This window comes from Dreissena polymorpha, chromosome 3, assembly GCF_020536995.1.
Source record: "Dreissena polymorpha isolate Duluth1 chromosome 3, UMN_Dpol_1.0, whole genome shotgun sequence".
Classification (NCBI taxonomy): Eukaryota; Metazoa; Mollusca; class Bivalvia; order Myida; family Dreissenidae; genus Dreissena; species Dreissena polymorpha.
This window is the reverse complement of record NC_068357.1, coordinates 103127515-103148191: the sequence shown is the minus strand read 5'-3', so window position 1 is coordinate 103148191 and position 20677 is coordinate 103127515. Positions and strand designations below refer to the sequence as shown.

The 20677-nt window shown below is 34.3% G+C and overlaps 3 long non-coding RNA genes across 3 annotated transcripts; all 3 read left to right on the top strand.

The window, feature by feature from the left end:
• Positions 1 to 2383: 2383 nt before the first annotated feature.
• On the top strand, positions 2384 to 11334 carry LOC127872936 (uncharacterized). Its single transcript, XR_008045841.1, has 4 exons — positions 2384 to 2764; positions 8703 to 8942; positions 9974 to 10146; positions 11218 to 11334. It is a non-coding gene; the product is annotated as an uncharacterized LOC127872936 (long non-coding RNA).
• Positions 11335 to 11985: 651 nt separating this feature from the next.
• On the top strand, positions 11986 to 15265 carry LOC127872940 (uncharacterized). The gene is made up of 3 exons (XR_008045845.1): positions 11986 to 12132; positions 12429 to 12532; positions 14971 to 15265. It is a non-coding gene; the product is annotated as an uncharacterized LOC127872940 (long non-coding RNA).
• Positions 15266 to 19770: 4505 nt separating this feature from the next.
• On the top strand, positions 19771 to 20388 carry LOC127872943 (uncharacterized). Its single transcript, XR_008045848.1, has 3 exons — positions 19771 to 19964; positions 20132 to 20172; positions 20321 to 20388. It is a non-coding gene; the product is annotated as an uncharacterized LOC127872943 (long non-coding RNA).
• Positions 20389 to 20677: the final 289 nt, after the last annotated feature.

Genomic DNA, 20677 nt, shown 5'->3' with positions numbered 1-20677 from the left:
ATCAAATTCAAATATTGGCGAGTTTACATTGCAATAAACACGTGATTCACATGGTGGTATATAGCATGCACATACAAAAATGTCATTTTCTAAACATAATGATTGTTTTTTCATTTTGAACCATAGTATACCGTTAGTGTTAAGTTTAACTAGTTCTATTGCATTATAGTATTGTTTCTTAAAATATACGATAACACCGCTACTTTCTCGCCTTGCTTTTTTGTTACATTTTGGACGGGGGCGTGAAAAACAATTAAAATTATCAATATGGATGTTTGCTAAACTAGAATTCCAAGTTTCCGTGAGAATAAGAATGTCATATGTATTAATAAAATTTAGAAAGTCACTGTCATTTAATTCCGATAAAAGACCCTGAACATTCCATGCACAAACACGTAGCTGCTTCTGGTCGATTTCCTAATTAGTACGTGTATGGGTATTGCCGTGACTTCCGGTGTCGCGACGAAGGTTGCTCCGCGGTCCTTGGTGTGGCATTTCCGGTACAGGCCCGGGCGGTGGGTGATCATGTGTGTACTTAACACGATCGATGTAAAGCGTGTCGTATGAAAGCGACGCCTGTTTGCCGTCCTTCCGGGCTTGTATTAGGTATGGCACGAGTTTTCGTCGGCGCTCTTGTATAGCCTTCGGAAATTGGTCACTTACACGGAAGTTGCTTGCAGTAAGAAGTTCATGTGTTTTATTTTTGATTTCAAGTTTATCGCCATAAAAATTGAATTTAACCACTATTGGTCTTGTTTTACCTTGCTCGAAATGACCGACTCGATGTGCGCGATCGATTTTAATTTTGTTTACTGGGTCGTCTATGTGCAACTGTTGATCACAGAATTGATGTATTTTGCTTATACAGTTTTCAGATTTTCTTGATTCAAATGACTTCTCCTCTTCAAAATTAAAAAAGAGCAAATTGTCGTGCAGGTCTAACAGATTTTCGGACAGCTGTGAATTTTCACTCTTCAGTGTTTTTATGCTGTGAAGTAATTCTTGGTGATTAGCGCGGACATCATCGAACACTTCACTTTCAAATGATTTGCTTTCTTCAAGTTCAGATATTTTTCTTTCGGTAGAGTTAAGTTTTGTTTCGAGTGCTACCACTTTCGATTCCACTTGTGTTACTTTACAGGATATGGCTTGAACATCAATTTCAATTTTATCGAGTTTATTTAGTTTGATTTGAATGCTTCGTTGTCCTTCTTCTATTGAATGTAATGAGCCAAGTATAACATTGATCATGTTAGCGTCAATTTGGATTGGTACCTGATTCTGCTGGTTACCCACCGGTGAGTATGTAGATCCGCCACTCAGGGGCGTAGCAGGTGGTGGGCTTAGGTAATGTGGCGGTAACAAATGGGTTGCGAGGAATTGTAAATGTGGAGGCATGAAAGGGCCCGCTCCAGGAGATTTATCATGTGATGCTGGTGTTGTTGGGGCGGACGTATTTAATGCCATTTTGTGTAGCTTGTCGGGTTGTCCACTCACACTGTCCGGAGACGCTTCTTGTTTGGTCCTCTTTTTTCTGGTCATATCAACGTACACCGTACATGGCCAGTATATAATTGTTCACATTCAACGTATTGGTTGTAAGCTGCTTATCCACAGCTTATCCACAGCGATATCGCACGAGATATTTGACCGAATGTTACCCAAATCCTGAATGGATGTAATCCGATTTAGTAGTAATTGACACAATCACGCATTATTATGTTCTGACAAGAGTTCACGAAAAATGTATCCCGACTGTCCGATTCAAATTTACATCGCGAAAATAGAAAAAAATAGTGTTAAATAATAAATATCTCCGTCACCTTTAACACTACAAATGTACTTTTTGTTATATCTTATTACTAAACGATATATCCGTTACTCTCTTGATTATCAGGAATGTAGCTATATTATATTTCAAGTAGATTCCATATATTAAAGAGCACAAAAAACACGTCCACTGTGCACTAAGACCAACGCTAACTTTTTATCAATGTAGATCTAGGAAAGTGATTTAAAAGGCTTATGGAATAACAAATTACAAACGGCATTTATCCAACTGGATGACACTTGGCATTATCTAACGGTCTTTTAAAACTTGACCATAAAGACCTTAGTTCGCACTTTTGACCCTCGGCAGTTGCTATCACTGTGCAAAGAAACAAATAAATTGTATACTTAAAGGTATTTCAAGACAGATATCACACCAAAATACTGAAACACAACACTCCAAAAGTCCTTGTATATTAGAATTTTCCATAAGCGCCCACGTGGCATTTGAGTTGTGGTATACCATAATTGTGTTATCTCTAGCCATTCTCGGTTAATATAAACAGCGCATGCTTACAAATGTATTCAATAACCGACTGGCGCATAAATGCTATTAAGCTACTTAAACTAGTATGATAAAAGCATTCAAAATTTAACAAATTTTCAAACAACATTATTTCATAAATGACTTTCAGTAGTGAGCTGCGCACTTTATGTGTATGCATGAATACACAAGTAATCAAATACATTTAATTGTGAATGCATAATGTTAAACCTTATTCAAACGCGATGAAATGGACATTTTGAATTCGAAATCGGTAAAACCGGAAGATTTTTTAAGTTGCAAATACACCATGACTGGTCAAGAATGACGTATAGTCTACTGTTTAATGTACTTTTTGGACTTTTCATTTTAAATGTATTTGTGCAATTGAACACCATTCATGGGAAATTTCTTGGTGGTACGATCTCTTGGATGGTTCTTCAGAACAAGGTACTGATTAATTAATATGATTTGAGTTCAAGTTATAATACTGAATACATTTTATTTGGTATTATGTATATTTTAAATGCAATTTTTAAATGAGTATCAACATATATAAAAAATGTCGAATATTTTACTTAAGGTTATTAAACTTTCAGTACTTTATTCAATGATCTTAATTTCTGTATACGGAGGTGTGCGGAGGTATATCACATTTATTGTATTATTATAATGATATATGCTTAATTTATAGTAATCTAGACTTTCCAACTGACAAAGAAGAGACGAAGCATAAGCCTCGAGCTTTTTTTCTAATTTCTTTTAAACAACACTTGACAGTTCTTATGTTAAGCATATCTTGCCTTAACTAGCATATGTGTTAGTATTTTATTATATTGCTTACATGTTGTCTACGAATAGCTAAATAACTATTGTTATACTGTTAAAACCAAAAATATTTTCTCTATTCATGATGATTTCGGCATTATGTTTTTTACTAACGAAATTAAATCTTCTTGTGTAGAGTTAACGTCAAAAGGGAGATTTTTTAATATTCTAATTATATTATGTTGTATATTGTAAAAGAGCGAGCTGTTGATGGTAAGTTTCAGTGGAGTTTTCCTTTTTTTTAAGAAGCATGTCCGTTTCTTCCAAACGATTTTTGTTGTTTTAGTATTGTCTGTTATATGTTGGCCATAATTTTCGGTACGTTCTGTGTTTGTTCAGCATACTATCATACGGTCACGTTTAATAGTATACTTTGTTTGACGTTTGAGCTAAACGACAGGCAAAATGAAGTTCTAGCAATGACAAGGGAAACTCTACAAACTCTCTTTTTTAATTAAATTAAACGGTCACTTATATTGAAAAGATTTTGTGGGGCCTGTACATATTTTACCGGGGGTATTTGCAGTATAAAGTATTGCTTTAAATAAACGTTAGGCATTAAAAATATTCTTACGGAGCGTTTGCAAAGTATTAATTATTCATTTACAGTCCGACCTGCCCGAGCGACCGCCTGTTAATAGCGACCAACAGTCAATAACGACCACACCGATTTCCTCCCGAACAATTTCACTATATATTGAACCTGCGAATAAAGCCCATCTGTGAACAAAGACCAACGACCACCCTTTTACATTCCCAAATCTACATTTTGATAGCTTACAACGACCACTGCAATCATAAAAATCAACGATTTCGCAACTTTCAAAACACAAAATGGCCGCCAGGACGCTGCGTAGTCACGTGATACACATCTTACCAGTGGACTGTCGGTCGCTATGGAGATATTGGCAAGTGACAGTTTATTGCACTCGATAGCAGTTGTTTGTTTATTGAACATGCATTGCTAATTGGTAGTCGCCTGCTTCGTTTTTGCATTTGACAGTTTGTCAAAAGTGTAAAAATATCCCTTTGTATTTAAGTGACTCGCGATTAATGTACTAATTGCCGAAAATATCAAAGACAAATTTGGGGGTTTCATAAACTCATTAAGGAAATTAACGGTTTCCTATCATTTACGATGCCTAATAAAGACAAACATTTTGATAGTCATTCTCTTCTTAAATTTCTCCGTAATAAGACGTTCATAGATTATGGAAAAGTAAATTGTCAGTTCAAGTTAACCATCGTGGCTTCCAAGCGTAAGTTCTTGACGTTGGAAGAACGCGTTAAGGTCATTAGTTTGTTAGGTAAAGGACACAGTTGTAGACGAGTGGCTAGTGAGCTTGGTGTAGGAAAAACTCAAATTCAGAGCATTTTAAAGCGTAAACATGAGATTATGGACGAATTCGAGGAGAACGTAAACTGTGAAAGTAAACGCCCTAAGCGTGAGTCGGAATTCGCGTCAGTGAATGACTTAGTGCATTTACTGGTTGTGTAGTAGTGATTCATGTATTTCATGTATAAATGTTTGCTATGTTATGTGTATTTTGTACTTTGTTCTTTGTAGAATTACATGTACATGTACGTATACATGTATGTCAATAGTTATTTATACAGTATATCATAAATGAAATAAATAATAAAAACATAAGGGGATAGAAATACAACATGTAATAAATATAAAAATGTAAAACAAAACTGTGTTTTCAATTCTTTATTTCATTATACATGCATAAGTATTCAAACATTTAAACAATAGAGCACATACATAGATAAGGTACCTGTTAAAAAACTACTAGCATATTTTGCAAAGTTTCGATCGACCCTGCGAATAAAGACCACCTGTGAACAAAGACCACAACGACCAAATCCCTTGAGTGGTCTTTATTGACAGGTTGGACTGTATTTGGTAATAGTTTTAGCATTATCTCGTTATTGCTATTTGTGGCAAATTTTTATATATTATAAAGGGTTGCAAACATTAGTATAAGTTTTGCAAGGACAAGAAGGCTACACAATAAAACTTATTTCTTTCCATAAACATATTCTGAAATCAAATAATTTTGGTTGATGTTGTTACATATTATAAAGAGAGAGATCAAAACCAGCATCAGGGCGGTAAGCAGTTATCGTTTAATATTTTGATAAAGTTGAATTTTTGAACGCATGTTTTTGTGGAAAAAGCTATATGTTTCAAGACGTTGTTTTTTCTCGGCAGCATAATGCATGGTAAATTATGTAATAATAACGCTTTGCTTTGCTTAAAGTACTGACCCAATTTCAAAATTTGAATAATGATACTGTAATATTTTTCCTTCATGCTTTATATAATTTATGTTTTGACAATGGTAAAGTAACAACTATTTGGGGTAAATGTGTCATAAACACTACTCCAAAATCGTCTACGTCTGATGCACGAGATCCGTTAGCTTATAGGGGTATGGATTTGGCTTCAGCTGTATATACAATTTACTGTCGCATTTTGAACGATATCAAGCTGGGGAGAGCGGGAAAATGTGTGAGTTGATGAACCGAATAGGTTCAGGAAAAAACGTAGCACCATTGAACACATTTCATCTTTAGTTAACATTGTTGATACACGAAAGAAGTAGAAACTATCTACTTTCATATATTTTATTTATTTCAGTAAAGCGTACGATTATATTAACCGTTCCAAACTTTAGGAACGCTCGCAATCCAATGGTATCTCAGGCAAAATGTTGGTGGCTCTACGGTCCTAGTAACACTCAGTTGCATCTAGTGAGAGTATAAATAAGCACACAACAGATTGGTTCTCTGTACAAGTCAGAGCTGTATTTTATCGCGTCTTCTGTTCAATATGTATATTAATGAGTTAGCAATATATTTAAATTCACTGGATATTGATATTTAAATAGGCAATGATAATTGTTTGTATCCTTTTATATGCGGACGATATACTTTTAGTAGCAGATCATGAGCAGAATCTACAAACTCTATTGAGTGCTCTCAATGATTGGTGTTCAAAAATGATATGTCTGTTAATATTAAGAGCAATATTGTTCATTTTCGTCAACAATCTTTTGCTAGATCTGATTTTGTTTTTACTTGTGGTGACCACATTTTAAATCATACCGACATATACAATGACCTAGGTTTAGTTTTACAGGAACACTTGGATTTTTCTGTAACTGCAAAAATGGTTGCTCAGAGTGCTAGCCGTGCGTTAGGTTTAGTAATTGCCAAATGCAAGCAAATTGAGGTTGTTTCCTATAATGTTTATACAAAGTTGTATGATTCAGTAGTTTGGTCTGTTATTGCATATGGCGCGGCTATTTGGGGTGATAAAGGTTTTGCTTGCATTGAGGCTGTTCAAACCAGAGCAATTAGATTTTTCTTGGGTGTCGGAAGGTATACGTCTGTTGCAGCTTTATATGGTTAGATTTGCTGGATTCCCCCATTTGTCCGGCAATGGAAAGTAATTGCAATTTTCGGTCGCTCGATCTGCGACCGATCTGCTCGGTAAAACCTGCCGGGCCTTTCGGCAGTGCTCAGTTTGATCTAACTCACTATCTATGTGTGGATTGTTGGATTGTCGCAGGTCATCGTTCTTCACGCAAATAAATTGAAGTAATACTCCTAGAAATATGTGTAAATATTTATTGGCTGTGTTTTATACATATATTATGATGTATTTTGTGCAAGTTGTATCAAGCAGTAAACAGCTCTCTGTGTTTGTGTGTCTGGCTTTTTGAGCGCTTCTGTCGGGGCTGCTTAGTTGTCGACATTATTTTGTACACCACTACCATCTCTTATAGCTCAGAATGCTGAGCGGCAATACATGTGTTTGTAATGCTCTGTAATGTGTAATATTGTGTTGATGAGATGTAAATAAACTATTAAATCTTAATCTGACAAAAATAAACTCACTGGTAATTGAGTTCACGCATTTATAAGTTTATACATAATGTAAATTGGCAACGCATGTTATTTTTTTCTTTGTGGTTATACATGAATATAAAAATGCCCAAAACGAATTTAGAGGTATATTTAAATCAATACTTTATATTTGAAAGAAGGGCTTACCACTTTACTGTTCGCAAATATCAGAATAACATAGTGTTAATGTAAATATTTTTAATCTTTAATTTTGTTCTATATATTCCAGTGTTGTCTATAACATCGACATTACGGTGTCGGAATATACTAAATGTATCATCAGGCTATGTGAAAAAACATGAATAATTTTAACAAAAAAAACAAACAACAACAATAGGTTTCAAATATAAATATAGTAAATCCACCCTTTGTACACCTTATCTTGTTTGATTTAAAGACTTCATACTATAATGGGCGAAACGTTATATCTGGACTGACGTATAATTTTACAGAATGGAAGGTACAAACATCTGTAATCCATGTTTAACATGATACTATACATGTTTGCTAGCCTAATACTATTATGCATGACTCCATCCTGTTATTTTTAGCATGTGCCGGTTTTCAATTAAGAGTATTACTCCAGCTTTTGTTGTTGGTCGATGCATTGATGCTGTATCACCAATAATATTTATCACTTTCTCAACTACGTTATGGTGAAAATCCGTATCATTAAATGTAATTTATCGTTTTTAATTTCAATTTTTTCCATGTTTTTGTCGTTAATATTTTGTCGCATGCGTATTCATGTTGGCATTATTGCTTCTTTATTTACGGTAAGCTGTTAAGTCGCAAATCAACAATCTGTCCTGTTCTGATTATTCTTTAAAATCAATTTAGTAGTAATCGACATTCCTGTTGGATGTTTTTATATACGAAAGTTAAGCAGTTTTTTTCATTCACCGTTCAGATGGAAATATAATATTTTCATGTGAATTATGAACAAATTATATTTGGTAAAAACATCAGGAGACCACCTCAATGCAATCCAATACTGTCACTCACAAACATGGTTTTTACGTGTATTAAATGCCAGTATTAACCCTTGTTATGAATTATATTAATTCGTCCATCAAATGTACATATAAGCTGTCGCCGAAGACACTTTAGATAGAGGCGCTTATGTTAGTGATTGATGAAGTAACACGACAGAACGCGAATCTATAACAAGCAAACATATCTGTTTTGCCATGGAAGCTTTTTTTTGGAGAACCTGTTTATTTCATGGAAGATAGATTAACTTTCAATATGGATTGCACATTCTTCACGATTTTCGGACATTTTGAAGTCTGAGTCATTGCACATTTAAAGATCAATAGTGGTATTTTTTCAATGCAGGAAATGGTAATATGTTTGATACTAGTATACTTATTACATCTTTAAATGTATGCTACATTCCTTCTATATTTACGAATGCGCATGTGAAACTAACACATAGGAACACATTTACATTTTTTAACAGTGTATTTTAAATGAAACACAAGTCTCTCGTTATATATCTTGTTCATACACTTTAAATTAAACACTTTATATTGCAATAGACGCATAAGATTATACTTTTTCAAAGGCTTTGTAATTGCAGGGTTTCAGTATGACATACATTTATTATTTAATTGTGTATGCATTTATTAACCATATAAAGCTTCGTCTGACATATCGCCTAGCATGGGAAAAAGGGACGGATGTAACATCTCGGACGTCGGAAAAGAACTGTCACACTTCAGTACGGAAATTGCGCAACTTAAATGGGTGGACGGAAAAGGGACCACTCTCCATGACGTCAGTTACGTTCTGACATCAGTCAGTCCATCAGATGTGAATGGCTGGGAACAAGGGGGGCGATGTTTAAAGCTAGCCTTCCAGCCACTCCTATGTTTGTTAGGTAAGATGTGTCCGTAGCTAATTGGATGTAACACGGATCACGAATAAATGGGTTAAATGACCCACAATCCACAATGCATGATTAAAACACATGCATAAACATTCACTGAACCTAAGGTGCATTTAGAAATAGAATTTGTATTATAAATGTGTAATTGCGGTAAACATTTTCATACAAATACAGCCACAATTGCATTTTAATAAATAAAGTGATACATGCATCTAAATTAATGTGAACAAAATATTCAAGAAACACAAATAAAACGGAAATACACATGTTATCACAGAAGCGTGCACACATAATACCGCCAAATTAAATAAATTGGAGATGACAAATGTCGATAAATGAACAAAATGTTATCAAAGCAAATATATATATATATATATATATATATATATATATATATATATATATTTAACAAGGATATCAGGATGACTACAGCCATAAAGGGCTATCCTCATTTCTTAATAAGCATCATTTAATATCAAAAGCCTTTGTCATATATAACACTAGACGATTCGAATTCGCGTTTGAACTTGGTTCTATAGTTGTTCACTGACTTTATGGACCCGGATGTGATATTATTTTATGTCATACCACGATCATCTGTTCACGCATGTCCTACTCAAAGAATCAATATATGTTTACAAATAATAATGTCCACGTGTATACTATTTGAAAGTACATATTATAGTACAAAGAATATTATGAGAGCAAATGATGATATCATGACCTTTCAAGCCAAAATAACAGAAGCTCACACTGACGATCCCTACATGCCATTCCAAACTGGGAAGACGATGTTTTATCATTTGATAATATCAACAGGGATGATTGTAGAAAAAGGGAACAACAACGTATTTGACAAGGAAATAAACGAACAATCTCAAATATGTTAACTTTTCGAGCACGTAGTGTTAAATATTAATTAAATTACAAGGAAGTTAACCTTTATTTTTATTTTTTTTTATCTCATACAGATGGTTTAAAAAATATTTTTTGCGTAAACGTTTTCTATGTTTTTGTTTAAGGCTGACCGACATTCCATGGATTATGTCGTCAAACACAATAGCCACTGAAATAGGACTGCTGGAGACTGTGATAAGAACTGATTTAAGCTGGAGACTGTGATAAGAACTGACTTAAGAACTGACAAGGGAACACGTAACCAGAGTCCATATTCTTTCCTTCCGTCCTTTCTTGGGTATAAACTATTTGCTTACAATTAATTTGATATTTATGAGAAAAGACGTCATTTTTAAACTATATGTCCATAATGTATTGTCTAACTTAATAAGAGATATTTTGCAAATTAATATTTTTATCACATACACTTACATGACACTTAAACTTATGCAAGAACATATATAGCTGCCATAGGCTAAAATATGTCAGTGTCCGCAATGGAACCCGAGATAAGAGGAAACACAATAGCACACTAAATTAACTTTTGTTATCACAACAAAACAGGAAACAAACTTATGCAACGGGCCTGAAAAATCAACAACCGAGTAACACAGGCTTAAACATGCTTGTCATATATATATATATATATATATATATATATATATATATATATATATATATATATATATATATATATATATATATATATATATATATTCACACATATGGCCAGTTACGGGGTCTCTGATTTAGAAATAGGTTATGGGGTTCCCACTTTAAATACATGTATCTCCATACCCTTTTTTATCCGATATAAACACGAATTAAGGTATATAGGGGTACCTACTATTATTATTGTATATAAATACGTCATTTATTTAACGTCTTATTCAAGGAATTATATAGCGAACTTATTTGCGAGGTATATACAATTTCAATTTCAGACCTGATTGTGGTTTTCGATTTAAGACCTTATTGTGAGATTTGATTGCATTACCTCCCCTACACCCCCCTCATAGTAATTAAAGGAGCCTAGAATGCGGGGTTGTATATAGACCCCGTTTTTTATATTGACCTCGTAAGTACAGTCTGAAAACTACCGAGACCGCGTAACTGGCACTATATATTGGTATATATATATATATATATATATATATATATATATATAGCCGGACACAGTTTACCAAAGTATATTGGTATATTGTACAATAAACCGGCTGCTGCATGCAAACATTTATAAATGTTTTACTGACGTTGTTGTGGCTCCTCATTCATAAATTACATACTGACATTGTTGTGGTCCCTGACAAGAGTACATTTAGTAATTACGCGCAATCATTTACTCGTTAAAATTATTTAATCATCATAGAATTCCGCTCAACTGCACGAGCGTGTTCGAGATCCCTGTCGAGGACCCGGGTGGAGACAGGGTAAGGTGTCGATGGGCGGAGCCAAGTGAATGTGGAGAAGGATGCACCAACCTCCCAATCAGCTCCGTCTGGCTTGACCCGGTGCGTGGTAGTAAGGATATTGGCAATCGCATAACATTAACATTTTAGTTCATTTGTCAATGACTTGTTTTTTCTGCGCACTGAGCACCTTCTCCTACAACGACTTAAACTTATTGGTGTGCTTATTTATAATGATAAGAAACGACTTGTAAAACTTGTAAAAATCTATTGTAAAATAAAAGAAAATAATGAAGTGTGTAAACAGATATCATAATTTTTTTAATATACACGTATATTTTTGTCACGCAGTGGTATTTCATATACAAAGTCCATACTTTGATTAAGTACTAGTGATTTCTGTTCGTTTGTGGGAATTGATATTTGAATGACAAAATATCCGTTTATTTGTGCAGTTCCCACATTTAAAACAGTGGCTGAGAAAAACATGTCCTAAACCAATTCAATTGTTAACTGCATCTTAGTAGTGATGTCCGAAACAGAATATGTTCAAAAGACGTCCTTCGCAACCTTGTGGATTTTGCAGATGCATATTTCAATTTACATACATGTATAGGTATATTAATATTTAAAAAATATTAATATGAATAGAATAACTCATTTAACAGTTTGCAACGTGATGTAAATTTGATTGGGTAACCTTGATCAACAAATGTTAACAGGGCACATGCAAAATGACCGTTAATACCGCAGGATATTATGTCAACGGGACCTACCGGCTCGCTCTCATGCTTGAGGATTACGTTCCATATAAGGTTATCGTTGGATCCAGACAGCATAGCCCGGGAACTGCGTTCAGCAAAACACATTGACAGGTAGATTCACCGAGTTGTTTTTTACAACGTTATTTTGTGAAATTGATCGACGTCTATACGTAGACAAACAGTACATGTACTTTTCTTATCCCATTATGTAAATGACTGAAGAATGCAATCGCTTTTCGAAATAGTAAGGATATTTGTTTGTCCAAAAATATTGGAATACAATTATTTTGGTGTCACTGTGAAAATGATATTTTTGAGCAACTATTCAATAATGGCTGATGTTCTCTTGAATTGACGTTGATAACATAAGCAGTAACGCAAATAATTTTGTTTTAACATTTCGCTAGATGACCTTACGAATAATACAAGTGCCGTGTGATAATACACTGAGGCCAGACTTTGTTATTCCAACGCCGAGAAATAATGTTCGAGCCGTCTACACGAAAAACAGGTTTATAATCCAAACGTCTGTGCATATAGGTGTGCGGTAAAAATGCCAGAGGTAAAAATGCCATAGGTAAAAATGCCATAGGTAAAAATGCCAGCGGTAAAAATGCCAGAGGTAAAGTGGTAAAAATGCCATAGGTAAAAATGCCATAGGTAAAAATGCCAGACGTTATATAGTAAAACAGATTTTTGAGCAATATTTTTTAAGGATATTGAGTATTGTACGGAAACATTTTTTTTTTAATTGAACATGTTGTTAATGGTTGGGAATTTGTGTTTCTTTGATGAATCGGTCATTCAAGAAAACTTGTTAAATTCATTGTAAAAGGATATTGAGTATTGTACGGAAACATTTTTTTAATTAAACATGTTGTTTGAGAATAATGTGTCAGTAATACATGTATTCTAAAGATTCACATGCCTTTTTAAAAAAATGAAAGATTCAAATGTGTCTTATTTATATTGTATCTGTGTCTTAAATGTGTCTTATTTATATGTGACTACGTCGTGCTTATTTTTTGAAGAAATGAAAGATTCATATGTGTCATATTTGTATTTTATCCATGTCTTAAATGTGTCTTATTTAAGACTACATGCTATACCGCCAGTGCGATGCAATAGATCTTATTTCTTAATCTCCACTTTCACACTTAGCGCTGTCTTTAATTAGGCTACCTCTATTTCAAGGACAGATTACTGAAAACTAAATAAAAAGTACAACGGTGATGTTGATCCATGTTGATGTTGATTCTAGCTCGATCATATTTAAGTAAATAATATTAGTTCGGAACTAGAAATGGCGCGGCAGAGGCCGACGCGTATCCCCACGCCGCATGTTTGACCCAAGGGCGCCCCAGGGTTGATCATGGGGCCATGCATAGTTGAGATTGACTGTATTGTCATAAGAGAAGTTCAGTATCAATTAGAAGTGAATGGGTGTAAAAATAAAGAAGTTATAGTAAAAGGCAATTTTGGGAGGGTGTGGCCTATGTGGGCGGGGTGCCCCAGGGTTGGTAATGGGGCCATGCATAGTTGAGATTGACCGTATTGTCATAAGAGAGGTTCAGTATCAATTTGAAGTGAATCAGTGTATTAATGAAGAAATTATAGTAAAAGGCAATTTTGGGCGGGTGTGGTCTATGTGGGCGTGGCGCCCCAGGGTTGGCAACGGGGCCATGCATAGTTGAGTTTGACCGTTTTGTCATAAGAGAGGTTCAGTATCAATTTGAAGTGAATCAGTGTAGAAATGAAGAAGTTAATGTAAAATAACCTAAATTTTTTTTATAGTAAATGGATTTTTTTGGTGGGTGTGGCCTATGTGGGCGGGCGCCCCAGGGTTGGGATTGGGGCCATGCATAGTTGAGATTGACCCTAATGTCATAACAAAAGTTCAGTATCAATTTGAAGTGAATCCGTGTAGAAATGAAAAAATTATAGTAAATGGAAATTTTTGGTGGGTGTGGCCTATGTGGGCGGGGCGCCCCAGGGTTGGGAATGGGGCCATGCATGGTTGAGATTGACCGTATTGTCATAGGTGAGGTCCAGTATCAATTTGAAGTGAATCGGTGTAGAAATAAAGAAGTAAATGTAAAATAACCTAAAAAAATGAGTGATAATTTCTGACGCGGCCCCACCCCAACCCCTATAACTTTTGACCCAGGGGTCAGATCAAAATTCCAAATAGTGCACCGTCGCACATATGCTCATAGCTACCATGTGTGTAAATTTCAAGGTTCTAGTGCTTTTAGTGTAGGAGGAGATAGTGGCCAGGACGGACGGACAGACGGACGGACAGACGGACGGACAGACGGACGGACGGACGGCGGAGATCACCACAATATCCCCACCTTTTTTTCAAAAAGCGTGGGGATAATTATACAATTGCGTATGATATGGTTAGAATATATAGAGATTTATTAACATTTATTAACTGTACTGATATCCACATCAAATAATGATTTTACCTGTATTATTTGCCATTGAAAGCGTACTTAAAATAATTATGGTAAATAAAACGGACGCTTGCAATAATTGTCATTAAATATTTCAAACGGTATAATTATAAGACAATGGTAAAGCGTTTACTATTTATTGAAGTATTTTTAAGGTACACAACAATTTAGCAATAAATGAAATCAGTTATTTTGGCAGTAAATCCAATTTTTCCAGTACAGTAGCCAGGTGCCTGTGTATTGAGCTAATAAGAAAGCGGTTACTAGATTTACCGAAAGCGCGCGCTTTCGGTATCGGTAGATTATTTGTAGTATTCATCGAACTATTTTACAGTTGCGCACTACGGTACGTTTAAACAAGTTATTGGAAGCGTTTGAGATCGCAATACTTGTTAACATCCGTAAAGGATTAATATGATGATACATTATTTGTTTTTCTTTTTTTTTTCTCAAAATATTTTTTATTAATTTGCATGTGTATGTGTTTCAGGTAAAAGGAAATGGGCTTCCTGTTACCTATGCACTCCAACCACCCGACTTAAAAGCAGTACATCGAATAGCTAGTTTTTTTCAGTCTTTCAGTTAACGGATTAATTGAGTTGCGTTCTGAGAAAACTGGGCATATTGCATGTGCTTAAAGTGTCATACCAGATTAGCTTGTGCAGTCCGCACAGGCTAATCTGGGACGACACTTTCCGCACATGCAATATGCCCAGTTTTCTCAAAACGCGACTCAATTAATGGATGTCAAAAATTATTTTACCGGTTAATTGTTTAAAAACATGTTGCATCCCTCACAGTAGTGATTGTTTAGTTATAAAAAGAGTATTTCTGTTATGAAATGAATAAAATAAACAAACGTGTGCTATTTTATTTGTCGTCACTCTTGTGCACAATAATACAAAGTCAACCATTCACTTGCATTGAATGAGATACTTAACACCTGAAAAAAAACCAGCCCGAGCACACACTTTCTCAAGCACAAGAACAATTGACACATACAGTGTGTAATGCGCTAAAGAAATTATATTCCACCTTCCACAAGTAATTAGCGCCGTCTTTAATAATCGAGACCTATATTTAAGGAGCAGATTACTGAGAACTTAATAAGAAAAAGCCGAATAATTAGAAGCATACGGTTAAAGCACATATATATTGTTGTTTCCAAAAGCTCACAATTTGAAGCGGCAATGTGTTTCATTTTGATGTGACATTAAATCTCAAAGGAAACTCAAGATGACACATGTGTATAAGCAGGTTGCTAATACACTTTTTATCATATGGATTACAATTGTCAAATACAAATTAAGGGTATACGGTTTGAAAAGTAGCGCCGTTCACGATTTAACTGAATACGACACTGAAGTTATTTTATGGAAAAAACCCATCTCAAATACAGTGATCATTGATTTTCGACCATTTTATTCAACAAAAAATGTGTTTCCTTCACAGTTTATTTATGGAACGCTTGAAGGCGCTATTATTATTGCGGACGGTTAACAAATTCAGTTATCATGTAGTTATGAACGGCATAAGACACACATTTGTAGCACAGTAGCAGGCTGATGTATTTATTGAACGTGAATAAAATCATCAACTAAAATGTTTTGAAATTATAAATTTGCCCAGAATAACTGCATAACATTATTCATCTAGCGGCCAAGTGCATGAATCTGCGCTCGACCGCTGTTGGGATAGCTTAAATACGATAGTTTAAATCGAATTCATTTAATAAAGTACAAACATTTTATTTCGGAGCAATTGTGTAGTTGTGCTCCCCATTGAGACCGGGAGGTCGCGGGTTCAATTTTTGAGGAGCGTTTGTAAGATATTTGGTGTGGTGGTAGTGCTACATCAAACTGTATGTGAGTAAGAAACGTGTTTCTTGTAAATAAAATCAATTTAAACGGACTTGTTCACGGATTGTCGTATTTTGGAAACAATCTCACTAAATATAATAGCAACATAAGTTGAGTTGAATACACAATATTGTTGTTCACCGGATTCTAACCCGGTTCCTTTAGAAGCAAAATCTACCTCGCTTCCAAGCAGCCTTTCCAGATTATGTGCAAAGCATAACCGCTCTACTAACACGACGAATTTGCAACTTAGCATTATAAACGGATTATTATTCTACCGATTTCGAATGATGATTATCCGTTAATGAACCAATATTTTTAACCTTTTTTTCTGAATTTCGCTTGTTTCAATATAATGCATACATTATTTTTTGCATATATGATAATTATTTTGAAAATCGTCATTTTACCAAACAGTTTACACGTGTCCGGTTTTTGTTTTTTTCGTAAATCGATTCGTAAATTTCAATAACAAAACGTTATGTTCCAAGAATAGTAATGAAATGTAAAATGTGCAACTTTAATAAATCAAATCAGTGACAGTGAGAAACATATACGCCCGACTACCGCACATCATTTGTCAGGCTTCCTACCACAAAACGAAACCATGAATGATTACTTAGACAATGTCGTAATCTTGTGCAGGCTTCTAACCTCAAAGCAAAACAACGAATGATTAATTAGGCAATGTCGTGCAGGATGCACGTTTTTGTTCAGCAGTTCGTTCTTCCCTGGTGCACTTGAAAATAGCTACGAAATTAAACATTTGTCCATAACAACCTGTTAAAAATAAAATTTGATTAATATGTTTTTGTGGTCTGTCTGTTTACATCTAAACGTTATTACAAAATATTTACCGCGAAACATGTTTTGCAAAGGGTGATGTTGATGCAAAGCGAATTTCTGCATTGTACATCAAGAAAAAAATATATATTGCCATTGAAGCGTGAAGCTTTCTCAGAAGCATGTTACGCGCTCTGTCAATATTGTAAACATCACGTTTATAGTTAGCGACGTAAATGCACTGGCACAAATAAGTAAATGATTGATGCAAAATTACTAAAACTTTAAGTGTGAATTTAAACATTTGTCATTATTTCGAAAGAGCGTTTTATTTTTAATTTGAAGTTTGGTAAACAAGGAGGACGTGGCTTTTCTTAGAAGACTTGACGCGATGCTAGTGTATTTTTGATACTTGCTTTGCAACTGAATATCATTGTTGGGTTATCAAGTGAAAAAAAGGATGCAACTCTCGTTTGGTGATTGGATATCGGTTCTCAGTCACAACAGACAACATTCCTTACTTCTAACGTAATCGTGGCGACTATGCAACAATTGTCCGCAGACTTGCGATTTACTCAAATCAACTATTCCCACGTCTCTTAAATTATGGAACGACCTTGACATCGGAACAAGGTCTCTACCAACGCTTTCTAGTTTTAAAAGTGCAGTAAAGCGGAAGTGCAATCCTCCTACAGTTCCTTCGTATTTCCTAGTTGGCGAACGAAAGCAACACATTCTACATGCTCGGCTAAGAAACCACTGTAGCGACTTAAATTCCGATTCACATTTAAACCACTTACGTGACAATCCAAAATGCGCTTGTAATAGTCAGGTCGAGGACGTAGATCACTTCTTCTTCAAATGTCCTCTTTTCTCCGAGCAACGTATCGTGCTTTTTACCAAAATTCGTCCATACCACATTCTTAATGCAAACAAACTATTATATGGTATCCCAGAACTAACTGATAACCAAAACGATGTGTTATTTCTGGAAGACAACTAAAAAATATTCAAAGCGTTTTCATTAAATACATAATTTCAACTGAAGTAAATAATAACATGATGGAACAAGATTTATAAATCAAATAACGTGTATGCATTTCAATAAATTTCAAATAAATAAACATTTAAATATGTGGCAAGAAACATTTTATATTAACAGTTTGTTCCTAATTCTCCTACTATTGTATACGTAACGCATATATCCAATGCGCTTTCGGTAATGCCTTTGCGCTTTCGGTATCCCGATACCGAAAGCGCGCGCTTTCGGTAAATCTAGTAACCCTATTTTATATTAACAGTTTGTTCCTAATTCTCCTGCTATTGTATACGTAACGCATATATCCAATGCGCTTTCGGTAATGCCATTGCGCTTTCGGTATCCCGATACCGAAAGCGCGCGCTTTCGGTAAATCTAGTAACCCTAAGAAAGTGATCAACACAGCAGGTTGCTAATACACAGTGTAGACTTTTGACTTTGATTCGAGCACAATAAATCCCAATATTATAAAATTAACAGAACAGAACAGCGAGTTTATTTGCGACATAAGCATATATAGCTAAACATCAAACAACCATAATAATAAATACACAATACACATGCATCAAAATAACACCAATAATATGTTTATGCATTTTGTACAAACATATTACTTGTGATAATGTATGATGTAAGAGAAAGCTCTTTCTGTTTTAACAAAGTTAAGTGAATTTTTAAAATCCGCAATTGATAAAGAAAAAAATACAGTTAGATGTTATGTACAAAATTTTAGTTGTGGGGGGAAAATTTACTCTCTAAAAATCTTTATATTATCGGCTCTAAGTTTAAATGCTGTAATTAGCAAGACGTATCAATACATGCCTCATTTAATAATCAATGTAAACATAATCACCATCAAAACCCTGCTTGTTTATTGCTTTAATAGTTTAATAATTTATTATCTTTAAAAATCTAAAGATTCCATTACATCAATAAAAATCCAATAGCTTTTACAATGAATTTAACAAGTTTCCTTTAATGACCGATTCATCAAAGAAACAAAAAATCCAAACCAATAAACAGAATGAATAAAGCACAAAACAACAAAGTTACAGTCTACATGTATTAGTAAGACACTTGAACAAGTTCAAATAAAAAATTGTTTCCGTACAATACTCATTATCCTTAAAAAACATTGCTCAAAAATCTGTTTTACTATATAACGTCTGGCATTTTTACCTTTGGCATTTTTACCTATGGCATTTTTACCACTTTACATCTGGCATTTTTACCTATGGCATTTTTACCTCTGGCATTTTTACCTATGGCATTTTTACCTCTGGCATTTTTACCTACATTCGTGCATATATCATACTATCTGACACAAGCACAAATCGACGGGTAAGCAACAATACACCAATTTATAGAATATCAATATGTCGTTTGATTATCTATAATGCAGATTAATTTTCACGCCAATTAACGATTCAAATTTAGAAGAAATAAAGTGTACACACGGGATGTTATAAATCCGATGCATTTATACTAGAAAAACAGTTACAGCTATAGATGTATGTAAATTTGTATTGTGTTATGTCTTCCTAATATCTTTTTAACACCTACTTTTTCTTCAGATTCCTTAAGGACATTTGTACTTAACTTAATATAAATTACACTGTTTATCATTATTTCTTTCAGAAGCTTAGACTTTATGATCAGTGGACCAAGCTTTATGAAATATGTCTATGAAAGCGACGACATGAATAGAACTGATGTGATCAAAATTAGTGTTGACTGGACACCAAAACCTCCAGACCAAATAGCAGACTTTCAGTTTTGTGTTTGGGGCGTAGATAACATGGGGTGAATGTCTAGGGTGTTAGTACATTTTATAAAGAAAGAGCTTTATCGTTGTCTTTTTTATAAAGACGTCATCCTTATTCATTTCAACTGCGTCTTTATATATGTCTTATTTACAATTAATATGTTTTAAATGTAATATTGAGATTGACTATTATGTTTTTATCCAGATTGATGTCGAAATCAAGGTGTGTTCTAGACATAATATTTGGTAAGTAAAAAGAAACCTACGTTGTTTGTACCGTAATCCGTTTGGAGAAAAAAACATCATCAATTACAAAAACAAACATAGAAATATTTGTAGTAAAGTTACCATGACTCGTACATTTTTATTTATAAAAATAACTGTTTTGTTTTAGATGACGATAATTGTAATCACGTGATATGTGAAAATAAAGGAATATGTCGGAATATATTTGATAATGCACTAGAAAGCTGTGCATGTGACACTGGATATGTAGGACAAAACTGCTCTCACGGTAGGTGGATTTTTAACATGCTTTAAATGGTAGGTATTATAAACGTTCATAGTAGATTGAACAAGTCTTAATAAATAATATTATCAAACACAAATAGCTGATACACATGTTATTGCCACATAAATGTGCTTAACCGAGAATAATGTACATCTATTTATTATATTTATATAACTTTAATCTTAAGAAATGCGTCAAGAAATAATGCCAATCATGTTTGTTGCTCTGAGATTATTAAAT